Genomic DNA, 24,030 nt, shown 5'->3' on the forward strand with positions numbered 1-24,030 from the left:
CATTGAGCACCCATGGACATAAACATAGGAACAATAGACACTGCAGACTACTAGAGGTAGGAGGGAGAGAAGGGGCAAGGATTGAAAAACTAACTATTGGGTATTATGGTCAGTACCTGGGTGATGGTACCATTTGTACCCTAGACCTCAGGGTACAATGTACCCAGGTAACAAACTTGCACATGTACCCCCGAATCTAAAATAAAAGTTGAAATTACAACAAAAATAATAAAAAATAAAATGAGAGATGTGTGACTCTATCTTGCACACTTAGAGGCCATTGTAGGACTATTAACTGGTCTGCTTGCAATATTGTGTCTCAGGGAATAGGAGGCCTGAGGAGAGGAAGAAAGACAAGAACAGCTGGTTAGTGGAGCAGACAGCACACACATTTATTGATCAAGTCCGCTGTCTTATGTGGGTGTAGTTTATGGTGCCCGAAACAATTACAGTAGTAACATCAAAGATCACTGATCACAGATCACCATAACAGATATAATAATGAAAAAGTTTAAAATACTGAGAGAATTACCCAAATGTGGCACAGAGACATGAAATGAGCACATGCCTTTGGAGAAATGGTGCTGGCAGACTTGCTCAATGCAGGGTTGCAACACATCTTTAATTAAAAAAAAAAAGCAGTATTTGTGAACCAGAATAAAGTGAGGCACAGTAAAACACAGCACACACAAATTTTAAAAGAGAGCTGAAGTAATTTTTGTAAAAGTACAGAACTTAGAAGAAATGAAAGAGGTGTCAAATAATTTGAAATTAACAAGTGTTAATAGTCTTTCTCACTCTCTCTGGATGAAGCAATGGTTCCTCTCATAAAATATCATGCTAGGATGAGAAGGATTATAGTAGATTCATCAAGGCTAGCAAAAGAGGAAATAAACTAGTTGCTTGAATAATTCCTGAGAATGACAACAGTAGAATTAGTATACCAATTCCAATATCTCCTCCTCACTAATATGTACATTTTTTAGTCAGAAATTTCATTATAGACTGATTCTCCAAATCTCCCTATATGGGACATTATTTTTATTGCTGTTTTAGACAATATTTGTTTTAGATTTATCCACATTTATCAATACCATCGCTCGCTATTCCTTTTTTATTGGTCTCAGCTTTATTGAGATATAATTCAAATGCAACTCACCCATTTAAAAGTGTACCTACATTTTAATATATTCACAGTATTGTGCAATCATCACCATAATTAACTTTACATTTACGTTTTCATCACCCCCCAAAAAACACTGTACCCTTTAGCAGTCTACCCCATTTCTCCATTTTTCCCTCCCAGCTCTTGGCAACCACTAATCTAATTTCTGTCGCACTATTCCTTCTTGCATCTCAGCTCTTTCATTTTCCTTCTGCCAGAAGTAGAATTGCTTTCCATTCAGCAAACAAAAATTGTGACGTTTCAAACCAAATGCAGAAATATTTTCCTTAATTTCTTCTCATTCCCAAAGGCAAAAATATGTAGGACTTCTTTCTTTGAGCTGTTTTCTTCATTAGGATGAACTAATTCTTGAAATATCATCCCAATGATCAGCTGTTGAGACTAGTAGTGAGTTGAAGCTGGTTTTAAAAGATACTAAAATTTTCTCCTCAAAAAATTAATCTTACTCTCTTTTTCTTAACTGGATTTTAAGATATTTAGTGTTCAGTAAAGACCTCTTAGGTTAGTAATTGCCCCCAAAATATATAAGACACAAACTTGTAAAGAAGAGTCAGCATCCAGGAGGCAAAACACCTTCACGGGGACCAGGGAAATGCATTGAGGTATCAGAATAAAGTTTGCATTTATTGAGCGGTGTTAAAGAAAAACAAAGCCAGACACTAGTTAAAGGTGGTAAAGACAGCTTCTGTTCAGTAATACTACTGCAGTAGTGGAGAGAGACTTCAGTATGTTAGATGTGAGTTCTAAATTTCTCTTCAAATAATCAATATGTCAGTATGTTCAATTCTTTGCCTTCTACTTTTAAACTTAACTTCCTCAAAAGCAACCTTTTTCCATTACCTGCTCCACCCTGACTCATTCCGATTACCTGAGCCACCCTGACTCATTCCGATTACCTGCTCTGTCATATCCATTTTTCCTGCCAAACCTTACTCACCCCGTCATTCTCTTTAAATTAGCCAATTGGAATTAGTTTAGCCTGTGCGATCTAACCCTAGCCAACAGGGGAACAACACAGCAGCAGGGGCCACGTGTGTCAGGGATAAGAACCCCTTCCCCTCCCTTGTCCAAGGGTGCACTCACCATTGCTCCATCTGTAAGGGTGCACCCTTCTATAGAAGTACATTGACTTGCTGAGAATTAAAAAGAAAATTTTACATTCAAGTGCTATTTCTTTTGTGGCACCGAAACTTTATTTATAACAAGTATAAAACTGAGCTCAACTCCAATTGTGTAGAGGTGATGGTGGTTTAAAGAGAGACTGATGAAACAGGGAGGGAGAAACCAGTGGCAGTTCCAACAGAGTCAGGGAAGTGGAAAATTACAAAAAACAAGAAGGGGCTTGGTCAATGTAATCAGGCCATCTGGTTTATTAATTGGCACTTATATGGAGAAGAAACAAACTTCCTACCTCCAGGACAGGAGGTAGTTTTACAAATTAGGTAAGGCACCTATCAAAATTCTTCCCTTACCCTCCCAAGGAGCCTGGGAGGCAAAAGAACAAGAGGGAGGTAAGAAGACAGGAGACGGGATGGGAGTGGGGGAGTGGGGGTTGGGGATCAGTGGAACTCACCTACCTCTTTTGAGGTCAAAGAGACAGCTCCAGGTCATTAAGGAGACAGTTCTGGGTGGTAGAAGATTTACATCTCAAACAGGCAGTTGATAATCAGGCTAACTATTTGTACTTTGAAAGCAATCTCTCTTTTCACTTTTTCCACTTTTAAGATCTTCTCTTTTACTTTGGTGTTCTATAGCTTTTCTTTAATATGTCTTGGTGTAGAAATCTTTTCATTTACCTTGTTTGGGATCCACTAGGTTTCCCATTTCTAAGATTGGATCTTTTAAAAATTTGGGGAAATTCTTATCACCCCATTGAGTATTCCTCTTCTCCATTATCTCTATTATCTCCGCCTGAAACTCTGATTAGATGTATGCTAAACCTTCTTACACTAGCCTCTGTAATGACCTATGTTTCATGTTTTCTATCTTTTCATCTCTCTGGACTGCATTCTAGTTTGTTTCTTAGGATTGATCTGCCAGTTCACTATCTTCATTATATCTAATATGTTGAATGGTATTATCCATTTCATTATAATTTTTAATTATTATATATTACTTTGCAGAATCTTATATTGTACAAACACTTGGTCTTTTTTTATGGTCTCAGGTTCCCTGATCATATTTTCTTTTCTTTTCTTTTTTTTTTTTTTTTTAAGAAACTGATGTTTATTTCCCATCAACCTTATTTCCATGTTGCTTAAGAACCCATGCAAGAACAGCTTAAGACCAGTCAGTGGTTGCTCCTACCCATTCAGTGGCCTGAGCAGTGGGAGCTGCAGACCATCTTCCGTGGCAGGCTGAGCGCTCCAGTCCTCAGTAGGGAACTGCTGAATAGTCACACAGGGCACCTGCACACCTTCAGACCAGTCTGCAACCTCAGGCTGAGTAGCAGTGAACTCAGGAGCTGAATCAGTCCATTCACCCTGAAATTCCTCCTTGGTCACAGCATTTTCAGCAGCAGCCTGCTCTTCCTTTTCAGTCTCTTCAGGATCTCTGTAGAAGTACAGATCAGGCATGACCTCCCGCGGGTGTTCACGGGAAATGGTGCCACGCATGCGCAGAACTCCCCGAGCCGGCATCCACCGCATCAAACCCGCTGAGTGAGCTCCCTTGTTGTTGCATGGGATGGCAATGTCCACATAGTGCAGAGGAGAATTGTTACAGAGCAATGCTAGGTAGGTTAACATAAGATGCCCTCATGAGAGGTTGATGGTCAGCCCTCGGGTCAGTAACCACAAGAAGCCGTGGGTCCTGGAAGGCTGCCTGGATTTGGTTAGTGAAGGTTCCAGGCGTGAAGAGGCCGCAATTGGAGTGGCTCCAGTGGCAGCAGCAAACTTCAGCATATTTTCAAACTCTTAGAAAATTTCTTTTTTCTTTTCTTTTCTTTTTTTTTTGGGGGGGGGGATGGAGTCTCGCTCTGTTGCCAGGCTGGAGTTCAGCGGCGTGATCTCGGCTCACTGCAACCTCTGCCTCCCGGGTTCAAGCGATTCCCCTGCCTCAGCCTCCTAAGCAGCTGGGACTACAGGTGCGCACCAGCACCCCTGGCTAATTTTTTGTATTTTAGTAGACACAGGGTTTCACCATGTTGGCCAGGATGGCCTCAATCTCCTGACCTCGTGATTTGCCTGCCTCGGCCTCCCAAAGTGAGAAAATTTCTTTAAACATAACTGTTTTATATTCCATGTCAAAAATTCTATTATATGAGGATTTTGTGGTCTGTCGTTTTACTCACAGTGCCTTACTTCTTTTACTGTTTTGTGATACTTCACTCTTGACTGTTCATTTTATAAGAAACTTTATTTGCGGTATCTTGAATCCTGGGCTGAAGTTGAGTTCTTTCAGAGAAGTTATACATTTTTGTCTGCTAGTCACCTGAGGACATGGTCGTCTGGGATCATGCTCGAGGTTTTATGGACCACACATGCAGGATGAATCAGAACCCAAACTCAAGCAAAGACCAATTTGGGATTATGAATCCTCAGAGAATTCCATCCTCTCACACTATGCCAAAATCAATTTGCTTGTGAAATATCAGAGTTTGTTGCAAATTCATTCTTACATTGGCAGTATAGCTCTCTAGAATACTGTTTTTATGAATGCCTCCTGTTAGATTCCCTGCACTGACCAAGACCTAGGCTGTATCTCACAGCTGGTCCCACAAAACCATCAGAATGGAAGCCAAAGAATTCTAGGGTTTAGCAAAAATTCTCACAGCAATAGCCACTTGGTAACTTGCTTACCAATCGGGTGTTCTGATTTTATTTTATGTTAGGGATCTGTTCACTCCTTACTTTCAAGCAGCCTCATAGATATAGTTTTATATTTATAGATTTAGACATCTATTTTAATTATTTCATCACATATTTTAGTTATTTCATCAGTGAGGGTGATATAGATATAGCGTACCTATTCTACCATACTATCAGAAATAAAAATTGCTTTTATTTTATTCATTTTCTCTTAAATTCATATAAATTTATTGCCCCCCCCCCCCATTTAATCAGCCACTTAGAGGAAAAACTTCTATATCTGTTCTTTTATGGACATTCAAAGATTTTATTTTGTTTTATTTTTAGCAACAAATGCTTCTTTCAGTTTACAGAAAAAAAAATGGTTCTATTTGAAAGGTACTCTGACATGCTATTAAAGGGAGTGTGGAGTTGTACATGGCTCCCATAACCTTTGTCTTGGTGTTACTATTACGATTGCGGTACATTTACAAGGCAAAAGATTTTGCAGATTGTAATTAATGTTACTAATCAACTGAACTTAAGATAGGGAGAGCACTCAGGTGGGTCTAATTTAATCAGATAAGCCCTTTAACAGCAGAGTATTTTCTCTAGCAAGTAGCAGAAGGAGTGATTAGATTCCAAGCAAGATAAGGATTAACATAGTGTCGCTAGTTTGAAGATGCAAGGATTTGGAAAGCAGCCTCTAGGAGTTGTGACCCCTAGTCAATAGCCAGCAAGAAAACCGGGACCTCATTCCTACAACCACAAGGAACTGGATTCTGCCAACCACAAGAATGAACTTGGAAGCAGATTGTTCCCGAGAGTCATTTCCAGACAGGAGCACAATCCACCTGACAGCTTGATTTCAGCCTTGTGAGATGCTCAGCAGAGAATCCAGTTGAGCCTACCTAGATTTCTGACCTAAAGAACTATGTGCTAATAAATGGATGTTAAAATTCCATGGTGGTGGGCATTTGTTATGCAGCAATAGAAAACTAATGCAGGCATATTTCTCTATCACCTGTAGCTTTAAGAAAAAACAAAACTAGTGATTTTTTTCTTGAAGCTTTTTGTTTGGGGAACACAGCATGCCAAACAACAAAAGCTCGCCTTCAAGAGGTACATTGTGCCTATGACTATACTATTAAACTTTGAACAGAGAAGATAATGCAATTGAGTTTGCTATTGGCAAGCAAAGGTCAATTTAGTGAAATGTCAAATACTTTTCGGTGAAAAGGCAGATCATTATATCTGACACCAAGTCAGGGTTCTGGGTTGTAATCTGTAAACCATTGTCTTCACATTACTCTCACAGAAGCTGACTCCTCTCTGTCTTTTCTCAGGTTAAAGCCATGTTCTCCAGTGCTCACCTGTGGGCTCTGGAAGTGCCCTCTTTCCTTGATGAGGCTCTAGGTCTCTGCGGCAAAGTGGAGCCACTTTGCATTTAGCTACATGTTGACCTCCCTCTTCCTCCAATTCACCCTTACTTGCCTTTCTAGCTTCATTTCTGATAAATGTCCACACAGACCCTAAGTTGGGAAGATATTTATTGTTGCCCAGACATGCCAGGTACTTTCCAAATTTCCAGCATGTTCTTCCTTCCCTGCATGATGCCCGTTCTTCCTTTTCCACCTGTAGAAATTGTAGTTATCATTCAATATTCAGCTCAGGCGTCACTTGCCCCGTTTCTTGATTCTTCCAGGCAGAATTGGATAGTTCCTATTTTGTGTTTCCAAAGGCTTCAAAATAGCTTTTGCCCTCTGTTGTGTAATTGCCATGACATTAAGTTACTGACATTAAGAACAATGGCCTGTACGTCTATGAATCCCCAAAGCCTGGTGCAGTTCATTATTAGATGTTTGATCCTTGTTTGTGGAATTGAGTGAACCTAATGTGGCTCAGGCCCAGTGAGATAAAACAAAATAATCAGGTGCAAAAACTAGTTCTATGCAAAAGAATAGTTCTATTTTTTTAAATGTATGAGTCAGCATATTGCTCACTTTTTCTTTAATTGGATTGTGTAGCCTCAATGTTTCTCCCAAGTTTTCATAACCTGTGAGTCGACCACCACGCTTCAAAACCAGATGATTTCAACAGGTTCATCTCTCTGTCCTGTGCTATAACATCCTCACAATCTGATACATATCTACATACAAAAGCCTCATTCAGCTGCGTAAAAGTTGCTTTTACTAAACAACTCTCCCTCTAAAACCCCGTAATAACTTTCCATAGCCTAGAACTGCATGGTCTAATATGGTAGTCACTAGCCCCTAGCCATGAGCACAGCTTGAGATGTACCAAAAGTGTTAAATGTCCACCGGATTTCGAAGACATAGTATGAAAAAAAGAATGTCAAATATATTGATTTTATGTTGCGATGCCTATATTGGGTAAAGAAAATTTATCACTGAAATTAATTTCCCGTTGCTTTTTACTTTTTCTAATGAGGCCTCTAAAATTGTAAATTACATATGTGGTTTGCATTTGTGGCTTGTATTATACTCTACTGGGATGTGCTAGCCTACAGCATAAAATCCCAGCACCTGAATTTTGTGCTGTAATTCACATCTGGCTGTAATCTCCTCTACTTGTCTCAACTTTCATATCCCACATATGAAATGTCCACCATAGCCAGTATTTTTTCAGAGACTCTGTGCTTTCTTATTCTTTTCTTCTGCCCATACTATTTCCTGGATGATCTTCTCTTTTTTTTTTTTTTTTTGATTTTGCTTATCAATATCTTATCCTCTCCTCCAAGCTCACTTTAACTTCACTGACTGGAAGAAACCTCCTCTGATCCCACTAATGGAAAGGGATTTCTTCTAAAGGAAAGATTCTGATGTGTATTTATTGTATATTTATCTTGTCTCATCTATTACGTTATAAGTACTTAGAATATAGGGACTATTTGATACACCTATCTGCATATGCCTTCACAAATAGCATAGTGACTTCCCTCAATAACTCTCAAAAATGTGCAATACATAAATTGAAGGGAGGAATTCTATTTAGAAAATAGGTTATAGGCTATATACAGATATGTGTGTATATATATATACATGTTCATGTATGTAAATATATATACAGACTCAACACTTCATAATTCAATGAATAGGGAAAGACTCAGCAAGATTATGTAGGTCCTTAGAGAAGAATAAAGAATGAAAATCTTCAGAGAGATTCAACACTGAGAACATTAGGGCTGGAAGATACTGTAGAGAGCACTGCACTCATTTCCCTCTTCTTACAGATGAAGGAGCTGAGGCTGGAGAAGTTAAGAGACCCCTGCTAGACAGGAAGGCACGTGAGAAGTATCCTGCTCTGTCTCCTGTGGTAAGTACAGGACCTGATACTTAAGAGGTCAATAAACATTGGCTGAATGAATGAATGAATGAATAAATGATCAGTGCAAAGTAAACACATCTAGTGAACTCAAACTAGGCTACATAGCCCCTGATTCTCAGAACAGTAGTATTTTCATTCTACCATGTAGAGAGGGGAAGGACGGTTGGGAAGCAATGGGGAGCTATATTTAAAACAGAATTTCAGCCAACCGTTAAATTAGCCATTTAACAGTTTTTCTGGCAATGGCATCTAGACATATGTGGATTCACAATAGTTAATTACACCTTTCCTTCCTTTTTGAATGCCCCTCTCCAAGTTGGTCAGTGCTGATCTTGCTGGCATTTTTCTGTGCAGAAAAGAGTATATATGTGTTTTCAATAATTTTCCTAATTATCAGTGATGGATTTTCATTGATCCCCTATCCTTTCGTGTCCTGGTCCCTTTCATACATTTATTTGTTGCTTGATATTTTACAGAGCACCTGTCTTATGTATTCTATATCATCAAATTTTCAAAGCAAACTTACTAGTTTTTATTAGCGCTTCCACTTTGAAATGTGGAGCCAAAGACTCAAAGAAGTTCACTTAAACTGATCAAACGTCACATAGCTAAGAAATGTTGGAGCTGTATGTGTCTTCTATATTATTTTCAAATATTATGATTGCTTCTCTGATTGCTTCTCATTATTAATTGTGTTGAATAAGAACACAGATTCATTATGCTGAGGCAAGGGGTATAATTTGTGGCCACTGAACGGAGGGAAGCCGTTGGGCAATCTCATGATCTCAGTCTCCCCAGATAATTTCTTATTCTTTATTCTCTTCAAACACAATTTTGATGGTTTAGTACACATGGAAAGAAAATGTTTCTTTTAATAGCTTTATCCAATATAACAATAATCAGAATAATTGTTAAACTGGCTTCCCAAAACTTTAGTTGGGGGTACTCTTGCATTTCTGAAGCTGTGGCGTTGGGGAGGACTACCTCCCCAAAAATGTTCCAAAAAACATTTCTTTGAGAACTCTGTACATGTGGAATCTTCCTTCTGCCAAAGATAAGGAAACTTTATTTAAAGCTTGAAGATTTTGAAATGTGGGGCTTAGGCTTTAATGGAAGGCGAAAATAATGCAGTCCGTGCTTTTAAACAGAATAAACAAGTAGGACAACATTAATCAATAAGTCTTAGTTGAGGTTGCCTCACAGGAAATCTATGCACCTTACACGTTCTCCATCTGTGTAAGGCAATTTGCTTGTTGTTATTTAGATGTGACTGACATAATTCGGCAATCTGGTTTATTAGTATACTTTGTAACAAATTGTATGTCGAATGCCAGTGATATTTTTTTCTGGCTGTAACTTAACAAGGTGACTTATTCTGAAGTAGTAAATGAATGTCACAAAGATTCTCTCCCACTTTCCCTACCCCCTCCTCCCTCCTCCCTCTTCTCTCTCCTTCTTTCTTCTTTTCCACACTTATCTTTAATCCACTGATGAAAACAAATTTTAGAACACCAAATGTTACGGAAAACTTGTTGGTCATGAGCGTTACCATGGGTATGCTATGTTCCAGCTTTTCAGTTTTAGGAAGCTTGGGTAAATGTCTGCTATTCCCTTGTGCTGCAGCCCTCCCTTCTCCCATTTCCTATGGATAGTTTGGAAAAAAATGCCAACGAAATAAAGTGAAGCAATTCCTTTTCAACTTGCATCATGAAATCCTTAGTGTTAAAAATGAGTGTATCTTAATGGAAGAGCCTATTAAATGAACAAGAAGTAAATAATAAAGAAGTTATCTTGCTAATTAACCTGGATGGTGACCTGAGTTTTGCTGCAGCTGAAACTCAGCAGTACAACTGCCTTCTTAGCAGAGTTCTGGTGCATCAGACTCTCCCTGTTCTCTGGTGTGCACATGTCTAGCTATTTCAAGAATGTTTGTATCAAACTTTTATTACAAATGCTAATACTGGGTTATTTAGGGAAAAAAGTGACAAATACTTTCTGTGGGGAGAAAAAAACTATTTCTTTCATTTCAGGGGGCCTAATTATAACACTCCTTTCTATTTCAGTCCCTATTTATTTTCCAATTCTTTGGGGATTGGGTAGTATTTAACAATGAAACAAGCCGTGCCCCAGTGCCTAATTAAGATTTTCTTGTAGGATTAATAAGTCATGTCTCATTAGCCCCACTGAACTGGAGGTGTTAATCTTCACCTTGGCATTCTCATTTTGAAATAAGTTTGTGGATCAAGTATTGAAGGATGTTGAGCAAACAGTTTGATTGAAGCCACTGAGTCTTCAGATGCCAGTCTCATATTATTGATTCAAATGCATCCCTACATACAAATGCTTAGATGTGTCTTTTTAAATGTACTAAGCAGTGGCTGGGTGCAGTGGCTCATGCCTGTAATCCCAGCACTTTGGGAAGCTGAGGCGGGTGGATCACCAGGTCAGGAGATCGAGACCATCCTGGCTAACATGGTGAAACCCCATCTCTACTAAAAAAAAAAAAAAATACAAAAAATTAGCTGGGCATGGTGGTGGGCGCCTGTAGTCCCAGCTACTCCAGAGGCTGAGGCAGGAGAATGGCATGAACCCGGGAGGCAGAGCTTGCTGTGAGCCAAGATTGCACCACTGCACCCAGCCTGGGTGACAGAGCGAGACTCCGTCTCAAAAACAAACACAACAACAACAACAACAAAAAAACGTACTAAGCAGTGGTCTGGAATGATTGCTGGAAGAAGCCACCATGTTTTGGCCTTCCCCAACAAAGAAAGCAGAAAGTATCTTTGCATGTTTCCTGAATTACCTGTTTCTTCCTATGATGATTTTTTTTTCTCACACTGGGGAACAAGCAAAGAAGTCAGAGCATAGCAGCCACAGAGAACTCTTGTGTTTTCTGGTAGAGACTTGTAGGAGGCTATGCCATGGACATTTGCTGGCAATGCTGTCTGAGATAAGTGGCCTCTTTTACAGTGACATGGCAGAAGGCAAAACCACTCTCAAACTCTCACTCAGTTAAAACATCCTAGACTTTTATCTCTTTGTTTTTCCAAACGACAGTGACTCAACAGGCCAAAAAGAGGTCAGTGGAGAAGAAATTATATGCCACTGTCATTTCGGTGATTCTCAGTTGCGTCTTTGTAAAAGTAAAGAGCTGGGCTAGATAATCTCTTAGGGTCCCTCCATTTTTAAGATGACAGTGCCCTTACTCTAGTGACGTAACCGATGCCTACCTCTAGGAAGCTGAGCTTGTCTTCTTTGTTGTTTCATCCCCAGTACATCACACATGGTGTTGAATACATACCTGCTGAATGGGTGAATGAAGCGGGGCCTTGAAATGCATTGTAATCTCAAGTGCAGGCTGAGTATGATGAGCTCAGCACTGGGAAATCTCTTCCCAAGGAGCTTTTAATATCACTGAAGAAATTAGTTTGAATAACCTGAAACTTAGCACACCTAAAGAACATTCTGTGGTAAATGGCACAATGTCTGAGGCAGGTTTTATGGATCACAAGAGGTTAGAGAAAGTCATACAGACCTCATAAAAGGATAGCTACAACTTGGCAGCCATTTGGTTTTGGCAGATAGAAAAATAAAAATAAAATGATAAAAACCAACATATATGTTGTATACTTGCCAGATGTCAGGCGTATTTATTTATTTATTTATTTATTTATTTTGAGAAGGAGTTTCACTCTTTTTGCCCAGGCTGGAGTGCAATGGTGTGATCTCGGCTCACTGAAACCTCCGCCTCCTGGGTTCAAGCGATTCAACTGCCTCAGCCTCCCGAGCAGTAGGATTACAGGCATATGCCACTATGCCCGGCTAATTTTGTATTTTCAGTAGAGACGGGATTTCACCATGTTGGCCAGGCTGGTCTCGAACTCCTGACCTCAGGTGATCCACCCACCTCGGCCTCTCAAAGTGCTGGGATTATAGGCGTGAGTCACTGCACCTGGCCGATGTCAGGCATTTCATATAGTATATGTAATCACATTTAATTCTTATAACCCCATGAGATTGGTAGAATGATCCACATGTTACAGATTAGTGAAGTCAGGATTGTGGAAGTTCAATAACAAGTCCAAGGCCACACAGTTAACAAATGGTGGAAGAGGAATTTGAACCCATGTCTGACTGGCTTCAAAGACCATAATCCTCCACATGCACTGCCTGAACAGGAAGTACACTGGGTTGTTAAAGAACCTGGCTTTCAGGATGAATGTGGCCTCTCTAATCAAGCTGTTCCTGGTAAATATGCACCTGCCTGTTCTCTTTGCTCATTCATCCCTATAAGGCCTGAGAATATCCTCACACATGACCTTGTATCTTTTGTGTGTGTGTGTGTGTGTGTGTGTGTGTGTGTGTGTATGTTTTCTGTCTACCCGTCTTTGCTTGTCTCCACGCTTGATATTTACATTTGTCCTGGCTTACCTACCAGGCTTGGATTGGTTTTGACTTCTAGAATCTGATGATATTACTGTTCATTTTGCCTACCTTCTTCCAACCTTCTGGCTCTGCCATGGGCTTTGCCTTCTGAGTTCTGTTATGGGTTCATCTCATCTTTCTCCTTTTCTATACATCTGGTTTCCTCTTACTCTTTACCTGGGCTCTCCATTGTGAAATATCTATTCATCGTGACTTAGGGCAGATATGATGACAGATGCATGGACAACCCAAGCTGGAAGTAAAATCTGAGCAGACATAAAAAAACAGAAACAAGCCTGCTTTGTATAGAGGCCAAGAGGAAATTATTTGGAAGAGAAAATATGATTTGTGTTAAGAATGGGAATATAATTGAATAGGCAGGTACATTAGATAATAGACCTTCTAAAAAAGCAGATATGGGCATGTAGATGGTAGTGTAGGAAACGGAGCACCAGCATGCATGACTGAAAAAAGAAACTGCATGTTCAAAGCTGTTTATATATAATAAAAATTCAATCTTGAATAGCTCTGACAGAAGAGTGAAGGGAAAAGTAGAGTAAGGATACCAAATAGGAGGGTGATGCTGATTTATCCAGACATAAGACCGTAACAGCTTGCACCGGTGTTGAGAAGTTGTGTAAATAGAAAAAAGGGGATGAGGTAGAGCCAGTATTAATATTTTAAAGAAAGAGTCGTTAGGACTTAGAAGACGACTGGATATAATATATGCCATTTTAGGACTGCCCTAGTTTTTAAAAAATCTTGACTTATTTGGGAGAGTTCAAGAAGAGATGCACAAGGAAAGAATTTAAGGTTAGTTTTGATACTTCCCTAAATATTTACAACAAGTCAAATTTCACAGTGGATAGGAAAGCAACCAGCAACAATCCAATGTTATAGTGTTATTTAGTTTTAGGTATTCTCGGAGTTTGCTCTTTGATAGTTTCCAAACCATGAGCTGAGATTTCTCAGAGGTATATGAGACACTGAAGAACAAATTCCTGTTAGAAATGTAGGAACCCTTCTGAATGGGGGGTAAAGATCAGAAAGAATGGAGTTATTCCTTTTTTTCCTCCTATATGGTAGCTATTCTTGGGACATTTATTCTAATAATCCAAAGCCTATATAATAACGACCCAAGTTATAGTATAATATAATTTCCTTATATCAATAGTTGGAGGTAAAAACACTCAGTAATTCACATTTTGTAAATGTTATAAAAGTACTCCTATGATAGACAGGGTGGCTGTCATGATCCCTGGTCCCTGATATTCATGCTTTTGTATAATCTCCTCCCCATGAGTATGGGCAGAACCTGTGACTTGTGTCTAGCCCACATAGCAAAGGTGATGGGATGTCACCGTTGTGATTTTTATACATGACATAAGATGATCCTTCTAGTAGGCTTACTGTGGACTCTCTATCTCTGTTGCTGGCTTTGAAGGAGGAAGCTGCTAGAAACTGAATGCTGTCAACAACCACATGCAGGGAAGCACATCTCCTTCCCTTAGTTTAGCCTCCAGATAAGAACCAAGCCGTAGGTGACACCTTGATGGCAGTCTTGTGAGACTCTGAAGCAGGGAACTCCGCTAAGCCATGCCCAAACTCATGCCCCATAGGAGTGACGAGGTAATAAATGTGTGTTGTTTTAAGCTGCTAACTTCGTGAGAATTTGTAACACAGCATAGAAAGCAAATACACTTCACTTTTGGCCCTCTTCTTTTATTGGCTGTATAAACAGTGATTAGTGCTTCCATCTTCCCAGTTGCAATGCCAGAGACCCTGGAGCCATTCTGGCCTTCTCCCTGTCCCTTATGCCCAACATCTAGCATCTAACCACTCTGCATGTTCCAAAATCCTACCTTTCAACCGGTTATTCTTTTCTTTGCTTCATACCCTTCAAACTAGTGAAGCTCAAACTACACAACCCATGCCTTTCTTCAGGGCTGATGGCTACAAGATGCTCACATGAATATGGGAGAGGGAGGGAGGGAGCAGAATCGCCAAGGATAAGGGGCAAATAACCAAAGAAGACAACACTGATAGGCTATTGAACTGAGGCAGGGTGGTGCTAAGGCCTTTGCTGAGACTCCAGTTAATTCTACTGTTGTCCAGGGCATCAATAGCCCAGAAATGACCTCACTTTACTGTAGAGGCACTTTTGACAACTTTCTCTACCAGCTCTCATCGTTTCCTGCTTGGACCAAATGTTCACTCTGACTTGGAATCTTATTGCCCCTCTAATTTATCCTCAAGTCTATTCCCAGACTGATTTCCTAAAATAGAAACCTGGTTTATCTTACAATATTTTCTACTAGTATTTAGGATAAATTAAAACCCTTACTGTAGTCCCCAAAGCCTTCCATAGTGTAGTTGGTCCCTGTTACATCTCTGGATACGTCTCCTGTCCTATGCTCCTACCTCTCACTCTGTATTTCAATGATACTACTCGTTTACAGTATAGTTCCCAGGGCATATTCATGCTATTTTCATCTCCATATTCCTGTTGAAGTTATTTTCACTGTGCAGAACATTTTTTTCCAGTATTTGTAAGACTAACTTCACCTTACCTTTTAAGATTCCATGGATATATTTTAAACCTTCAGGAAGCGTTCACTCACCTATTAAGAAGGATAATTTTAGGCAAGGGCAGAGGCTTTGTGGGTATCCAGTGGAAAAAGCATCAAAAATACTGCAAATTGTTCACTAGTCCAAGGGAACATCACCCTTGAGCCCGTCATCAAATCTTGACCATAAACTAGTGTAATGTTAAAAAGTTCCAAACATGTTAGATGGCTGCCTCAGTGATAATGCATCTTAGGTATCATTTTGTATATCTTTTCATCTGGCTACATGAAAGCATAATGAAGACATGCCTCTTTACTGCAATAACATTAAAATAACATCTATTTGGGTAAGTGTATGCTTTTACCATTTAATGTAGGACTTTTTTCCCCATAAAAATGTTTTTCACAGTGAATCTCCAAATGATTTCTGAGATGACTGGAAAGGTTACCAGGTGAGAAAGAATGAAAAGAGATGTTTAGCAACTGAGCATTTGAATAACCAGAGATGATGTTATTATTACATTTTTGATGCCATAAACGTGCACAATTTGTGTGGTACATAAAAGGAAGTCAACTTGGGTTTAAAAATTGGGGGAAAAAGTCAACCAAATATGTTTAGGTATCAAAACTGGTCCAAGCAGTTAGTAAGGAAAGTAACTTTATTCTTAGTTTGGAAATTTAATAGGCATATAAGTGCCACTAGGGGGCTCTCTAATATTCCATAGGCGGGAGGCCTGACTCTCACAGCAGGGGTAATAGAGTAATGAATAAAAATGCTCTGTAATTTAAAGTATATTCCTTAGTCATATTAACATTTGCATGTTTGTATAAAGCCTGAAAAATGGAACTTTATTATTTTAAGGTTTTCTAGTGTTAAAAATGCATTTATGGTAAATAATTTAGAAATGCAAATGTAAATATGCACCTGATAAAGAAAGGCATAATGTGCTTCATTGCACTCAATTTCTTTGGTGTAATAAAAAGGGGAAAAAAAGAGCTTCCTCTAGTTTGCTGATTACTTTTCTTCTGGAGTAATACAAAACAAAATGTTTAAAATTTTTGCCACCTGAATTATTCCATCAATTAATAGATAATTATTTATAGATATGAAATACGTATCTCTATACATATATATATATATAATTGGATATTAGGTTGTTTAACCTTATTCAACAGAATATACAGAATAAAACTTTTAAATTGTAAATACTAATATATTACCAGTTAAAGGAATTCATTAGAAGGCTTGGTCCTATGTGGATATACTTAAGAAAAAAGGTAACTAATTAGAGTATATTTCATTTACTGTTCTAAGATATGCAAAATGTAAAACTTGTTTAACAACTTTTCCTAGGAACATTAAAACATATTAAAACAAAAGCATTATTACGAGGGAAGGAAATATTGGGTATTTAGCATCCTTTATATTATATATTGTAATTTATGTTTGTTTCCATGCTTTCAAATATGTTCCAATTATAAGAATTCTGTGTTGCATATTTCTTATATTTTTCTATGATTGTCAAATGTGGCATAAATATATAAAATTCTATATAGAACTATATTTGGAGTCTATTTTGTGCTCTGGAAAATATGAGCACTTCGAATTGAAGTAATCAAAATTATTTTGGGGATAGAAGATTTGGGGAATGAGAAAAGCAAGGTAATTTTCCTGAGCTCTACTTCCTTATTCTTTCCTTTTTTTAAAAAAATCAAAGTATAGTATATATTCTCATTATTTTCTGATTTCCTAACTCAGCCTATTAATTCCAAACCAAAATTTAAAAAACAGATTTTTAACTAACTCTACCCCTAAAGGACAAAAAAGGAGTAGTGAAAAATTTTGTGGGCCGGCAAATAATTGATTCTTATTTTTAGGTTTATATGTGTATATATGTATTTTATTTTTCTTCTCTACAATCAAAAGACAAATGCATGACTCATGTACAGACACTTACTTCTCTACTTCTTTCACTAGTATAGTACTTGGAAAAGTGAGGGTGGCCCCTGAAAGGAAAGGCTGGGAATTAAATGGTAATATAAGCTTTCTAATTCAGACGTTTTACTAAGTGAGTGAAGAACATACTTTAAAACATTCAAGGTAGTTGGTAAGATAAAGTTATTATGATCTTTTGCTTAACCTGGAAGTTTTGGGCTGTGACAATTCTCTTCCTAAAATCATTTGCTTTCTTTTATTTAAAACAAAAAAAGCAAGTAAAGGAAAACCTTCAACTTGGTAACTCAAGTTAAAATCAGAAGATCAGTTAATTTGTTAAATGTATACCTTTACAATATATTTGCAAACACTGAGTGGTCACTAAACCTGGAAACAAAACATATAACAAATAATGTATTAATATTATGTTACAGATATATTACATATATCTATATGATGATAAATTAATATTGTCTATATTTTCAGACTTTATGGCCACTCTCAAATTATTTTTCTCAAGTACATATATATGTATGATATGTATATATTTATCACTATCAAATATATATTTAATATATAATTTAATATATAATATTTAATGTATATATTTGAAAATAATATTTATACACTTGAGCATGAAAGACAACTAGGAAATACTTGATGAATGGGCATATTAAGCAGCTATATAAACCGTAAGAAGAAAGAATAAACATTTATTGTTATTCTGGATAATATCTTCTGAGGTAATTTGCATTCATCTTAGAATAAATAACTGTGTAAAGCCATTGGTGTGTATTTCTTTGATTTCAGTGTAAAAAGTGATTAAATAATTTAATGTCATAGGAAGGCTAGCTCATCTTGCATTAAAAATATATACATACACACATATATGTGTACATGTATGTATGTATATTTGTGTATTTTTTCCTTGAGCAGTTATGAATTTATGCACTGCTGCCAACACAATGAACTATAATGCATGTTTTTCTTGAGTTTAATGTCCTGTTGGAGATACTTAATAAATATATACCTGAAGTTAAATAACAATACAAGAAATGATGGGAGGTGGAGCAGTCAAGAGCTGGTCTAGAACTCCTGATAGATAGGCAAAGATCTCTGAGTCAGTGCTGGTCTTCATGCTGCAGAAAGGGCTGCTCTTCCATGCTGCAGAAAATAGCCACCTTAGGAATACCCTAGAGGGTCAGCCATAAGCCTTAGCTTGTTAGTCAAGTTACAGGGCCAGCAAGCTACACCTGTTTTAAGAAGTACAAGTTAATTTTAAGGCTTTTAAGGCAGCAGCCCTAATTGAAAAGTTCCATCTACTTAGATCATTTGTAAGACCTCATTTGTCTTCCCAGTTACTAGTAACAAACTGTCTTCTGAAAGTTTTTGTTACAGACTCCTAAATTTTAATGCAGAACTTTCAGTATAAAATTGTCTCATCATAGTAATTCCTATTCCCTTAAGGTCTATTTCTGATCATTGTTTTTCCTTTAATCTCGAGCACAAGGCACACAGATCATAAAATTTAGAGTACTGCAAAAGTCACTGAGTAATCAACAAAAAGTTAATCAATTTGCAAAGTGAAGTTTTGATCATGTGTCTGTACCTAAGGCCAATAAATCAAACTAAGTGGATTCAGCTCTCTAAGCTAGCATGGAGGGAAAGACCATATCACTTATTAGTTTATTAGGGTTTTCGCTAATCCCAGTAGTTGATTCCAAATAATCCACATATATTGCTAGGTGATGACCCCTCTCCTCTTCCACACTAATTTTCCATTCTAATCGCCTAATATTAGCTTCCATGCTTTATCCCAGCTGAATCAGGAGTGCAGCCTTACCTAGGCAGCTGAAATCCCCACAGATATGACCCAAAGCTGCATGATTATTATGACTCTTGGCCTTTTCATATATAGTTAGTCAATATTTACAAGCACTGCAGTCTATGAATAAGGTATAGCTCAGGGAATAACTCCTAAGAAATGGAAAAAAATGTGGCTAGTTTTCTTACAGTCTGAAGGAAAAGAAAGACCCCAACTTCATGGTTCATATTCTAATATGTTTTACCTTTTATCCTCTATTGTGGTTCTCTCCGGATAGAATTTTCTAAAAATAAATTTATTCTTCTGCAATGATTTATTCTAGGAGACATAGGATGACAATTCCTAGCTGAAGCCTACATGTGTGTTATGAACCATACACAAACAGACCAATGTGTAGATAGGTGGCATGAGCTCACACCCTTCCCCACATACATGTCTTTCATCAAGACAATCTTTATAGTCTCTGGGTCACATTCTCCACACAGAGATTGCAGACGATAGAGAGGCATCCTACCACACCTCGGTTAAAGAGAGAAATTTGATGTCTGGACATGTGTAGTCTTGTGGAAAGGAACCTTATTTCACTCATAGACGAGCAGTAGTATGGCTAGCAGTATTTCCCCAGAGATGGTCTGATTTAAAAAAAAATCGATATCAACTCTTGACACATTTTCATTTACATCAGCACGTGGCTTTCAGTCGGGGCACAAATCAATAGGGAGCTTTTAACACTGCCCAACTATTTCTTCCTATTGGGCTTCAGGCAGGCCATTTGCCGTTAACATACCATGTTTCTTGGGGGAGGAAGTTTAACTGTTTTTCCTGTGACTAATCACAACAGCCTAAACCGTAGCATTAATCACACGACATTTTCTTCATCACCACTTACAGCCAATTGACTTTTTACTTAGTGAAAGCATTTGAAGAAGGCGACAGTTGTTCTAAGGGGGTCAAGAGTCAATGGAAAGAAGAAATATTTAGTTCCAAAACATACACAGTATATGGCTTCAAAAGCTGACACTATGCCAGGCATCATTAGAAGGCTTATCACTCTATAAGTACGATCTCACAGTCAAGATGGAGGAGAAGATTTATTTAAAATTAAAGTGCTAGCTAAGAGTCATAGCTTTTGGTTTGAAAACAATTAATCTGGGCCTTTCTATAAATTAAAAGTCACATCAAGGGTCACTAGTAATTGGCAAAGTGTTTTCTCTAACTTTTGGAAGTGAATTATTTTTCTGTCTTTTTTTCTAAAACTAGCAGGAAAATTCAGTTAGGTCTGATGTCCTGTGAGGCTGGCAATCTGTGTAGTATTGGCAGTCTTGATTAAATGTAATATCTGGTTCATTGCTGCAGCAACTCAGATTTCTAAATAATGAATCAAATTCTTACATTATTCAAAAGCCACAAAAGGGTTATTAAGCCGAATAAGCAGATACTCACAAAGGTTTACAACATATTTATCTAGGGCAACTCCAAAGCACAAAAGTAACATGTTTTAAAAATATACAAAAAGACAACTTCCTATATGATATTGCATTATATTTATATTGTCCCAAACAGCAGTATCTTTTTAGAGTAGGACTCTCCTGGGATGCTATTCTCCTCACATGCTCCTAAAAAAGCACCACGTGGTTAAAAAAGTTTGGAGAATCATGTAATTGAGGACAGAGTGCCCCTTTTGTTGATTTACAGTGCCTGTGGGTATATCAAAGGCTCCAAAAACATTTTCGATAAAGAAAACTGTGTATCATGTTAGTGAGGCTGCAGAGAAAAGGGAGTGCTTATATACTGCTAATGGGAATGTAAATTAGTTCTGCCATTGTGGAAAGTAGTTTGGCAATTTCTCAAACAACTTAAAACAGAATTACCATTTGACCCAGCAATCCCATTATTGGGTACATATACAAAGGAACAGAAATTATTCTACCATAAAGACACATGCACACGTGTGTTCATCACAGCAGTATTCACAATAGTAAAGAATCAACCTAAATTCCCATCAATGGTAGACTGGGTAAAGAAAATGTGGTACAGGTACACCATGGAATGCTATGCAGCTATAAAAAATAATGAGATCATGTCCTTTGTGGCAACATGGGTGGACATGGAGGTCATTATCCTAAGCAAACCAACTCAGGAACAGAAAACCAAATACCACATGTTCTCACTTATAAGTAGTAGCTAAACACTGAGTGCACCTGGACACAAAGATGGGAACAAGAGACACTGGGGCCTACTTGAGGGTGAAGGATGGGAGAAGGGTGAGGATCTAAAAACTACCTATCAGGTACTATACTTAGTTATCTGGGTGGTGAAATCTGTATACCAATCCTCTGTGACACACAATTTACCTATATTACAAACCTATACATGTACTCATGAACCTAAAATAAAAGTTTAAAGAATGTGTATTAACTGCAGAGCTGCCTCTACTGCCTAACCATTCAATATGTTACTGCACTCCTGGCTTGGAAATGGTTGCACATAGTTCTTTCTACCTGAGGTCTTTGCTATTCCCAGAACATAAGCTGGTTCCAGAATCTCTGACATTCGGCACTGAAATGGGAGCTGATTTGTGGATCTGGAGGAGCTCACTGTTGTTTGTCTACCTTCCCCCATCCGGAGCAGGAGGACTGGTGTTCTACACCTTTTGAACATTACCATGATGGGTCCCCAATGCCTTAGATGCCCAGGGAGAATTGTGCCATGACTGAGGAGGGTACAGACAGGGGTAACTTAAAGGTAATAAACTTTGACCACAGTAGCTCTACCCAAGGAAGCAAGAGGTAGACATTCTGGCTTGAAGAGATTTACATGGTCTTTGTTTTCCTTTTTCGAACACTCAGTTTATTGGATTGTTTGCCTATGCCAAAAATCACACACTGTAATCTTACTTCAAACTCCATCCTTAAAATACATCATAATGCTAACATGCTGAGCCACAGGTAGGGCTGTGTAAAAAGTTTAAAATCTGGCTTTTTAAGCATGCATTACAGAAAAATTCTGAACTCCAGAATGTGCCAATATTACCCCTTCCTTTGACAAAACAGAAGTTTCCAGACCAAGATAAAATTTTAAACCTCAAATAAAAATTTTTCTTCAGATTCTACACTTCCAGATGACTTTAGTGACTGTAAAGATTTTTTTTTTGAAAAAGAGAATTTTCAAAATAAATTTCTAACTCACCTTAAGTTAAAAATCAATACTGTACTTTTAAAGAGGAGAGTGATGCTATCTGAAAAAGGATCAAATAACAATTGTTCAACCCTTTTATGGCTTCTGTTTCTTACCCTGTTCAGTCTCAGCTACTTGCCTGCATTTTAAGGCCTTCTTCTTCCCTAGCAGTGTTTCTTGAGGTATGATATACAGAACTTTTAAAACTTTTAATAAGTATGAATTCATTTTAGTACGTATTAAATTATTGGGAGGCTGAGGCAGGAAGATCATTTGAGCTCAGGAATTAGAGATTATTATCGCACCACTGCACTCCAGCCTGGGCAACAGAGCAAGACCCTGACTCTTAAAAGCTTAAAAAAAATGATAAACACATCAACATCTGATTTTATGAACATTATGTTTTATGATCAGAGTAATGTGGGTGCAAAAGGGGAAAATGAGTTGATTTAAGAAAAAATATTAACTAAATAATTGTATAGATGATTAGAAGACATGGAAAAGCTCATGAACAACAGCTAGTTAACTTCAGAGAACATAGTCAGCAATACATTTCTTGTTGATTGACTATATTCCTTTCTCTTTCTTTTTTTAAAATTAATTTTTTTTTTTTATAGAGACAGGGTCTGACTCTGTAGCCTATCTGAAACTCCTGGCCTCAAGCCTAACTGTATTCTTTATTATTCTAATTTTCTTTCTTTCTTTTTCTTCTTCTTCTTCTTTTTTTTTTTTTTTTTGAGACAGAGTCTCGCTCTGTTGTCCAGGCTGTAGTGCAGTCGCGGCTCACTGCAAGCTCCGCCTCCCGGTTTCACGCCATCCTCCTGCTTCAGCCTCCTGAGTAGCTGGGACTACAGGCGCCCCCCACCACACCCGGCTAAATTTTTTTTTTTTTTTTTTTTGTATTTTTAGTAGAGACAGGGTTTCACCGTGTTAGCCAGGATGGTCTCGATCTTCTGACCTCGTGATCCACCCATCTCGGCCTCCCAAAGTGCTGGGATTACAGGGGTCAGCCACTGTGCCCGGCCTATTGTTCTAATTTTCAAAGCACTCTTACGTATTTCATTCCTTTTGATATTTAAAACAATCCTGTTATCCAGGGAGGGGGAGTGCTAGACTTTTTAAAAAAATGTTTAAACTGTAGAGATTTTTATAAGCTACAAAAATCATGACAGATAAGTGACAGGTCTTGGAATTAAACCCAGATCCTCTGACCCCTAGTCTGAGTGGTATATTTGTAAAAAATACTAACGACTAGAGAACTGTGTAAATTCAGATATCCAGCAAGTAGACATACCTTGCCTCTTATCTCTGGTGAATAATTATAAGTTAAATTAGGTCTCAAGGGACACAAATACACACTCATCATTTCTTTTTCTGAGCATCAGTGTTTATATCAGTGGTGCTTGGTATCTCAAATCCAGGCCTCCCGGCAGCCCATAGCCATTTTACTCTGCATTTTCTTCAAATATGCTCAGCTTTGAGGTTTCCCAGAACTGGTCCCAGTTCCCTGGACTGTCTTGGATCCTGTGGAATCCTATACTTACCTTCGTGTCAGCAGCATTCCTGGTACCACATGGACAGAGCTGATTTTATTCCAGCGCTTTACTCGGTTGTGTTCAGCAACATGTCAGGCATGAAATATGCAGGTGCAAGCCTTGAGAAGCAAATGTAGCTTCCCTAGGCAGCCCTGACTTTCTTTTCACCCTACTTACTTAGAAAGTTATGAGGAATTGGGGGTTGAGAACAAATATACAGAAGAAGGAGAATACTTTTGGTTC

At 38.1% G+C, this 24,030-nt stretch overlaps 1 protein-coding gene, 1 long non-coding RNA gene and 1 pseudogene across 4 annotated transcripts in view; 1 reads left to right on the plus strand and 2 right to left on the minus strand.

Annotated features, from left to right (window-relative positions):
- LOC129060042 (uncharacterized) overlaps positions 1-24,030 on the plus strand; it is a 219,674-nt gene that overhangs the window by 29,093 nt on the left and 166,551 nt on the right. Inside the window, exon 4 of the long non-coding RNA XR_010140324.1 lies at positions 8,228-8,310. This is a non-coding gene — a long non-coding RNA (uncharacterized LOC129060042). The remainder of the gene's footprint in view (positions 1-8,227; positions 8,311-24,030) is intronic.
- HS3ST5 (heparan sulfate-glucosamine 3-sulfotransferase 5) overlaps positions 1-24,030 on the minus strand; it is a 181,200-nt gene that overhangs the window by 24,274 nt on the left and 132,896 nt on the right. The window lies entirely within an intron of this gene.
- Positions 3,438-4,008, minus strand: LOC134761544 (small ribosomal subunit protein uS2-like; annotated as a pseudogene).

The sequence above is a fragment of the Pongo abelii genome, chromosome 5 (assembly GCF_028885655.2).
Source record: "Pongo abelii isolate AG06213 chromosome 5, NHGRI_mPonAbe1-v2.0_pri, whole genome shotgun sequence".
Taxonomy (NCBI): Eukaryota; Metazoa; Chordata; class Mammalia; order Primates; family Hominidae; genus Pongo; species Pongo abelii.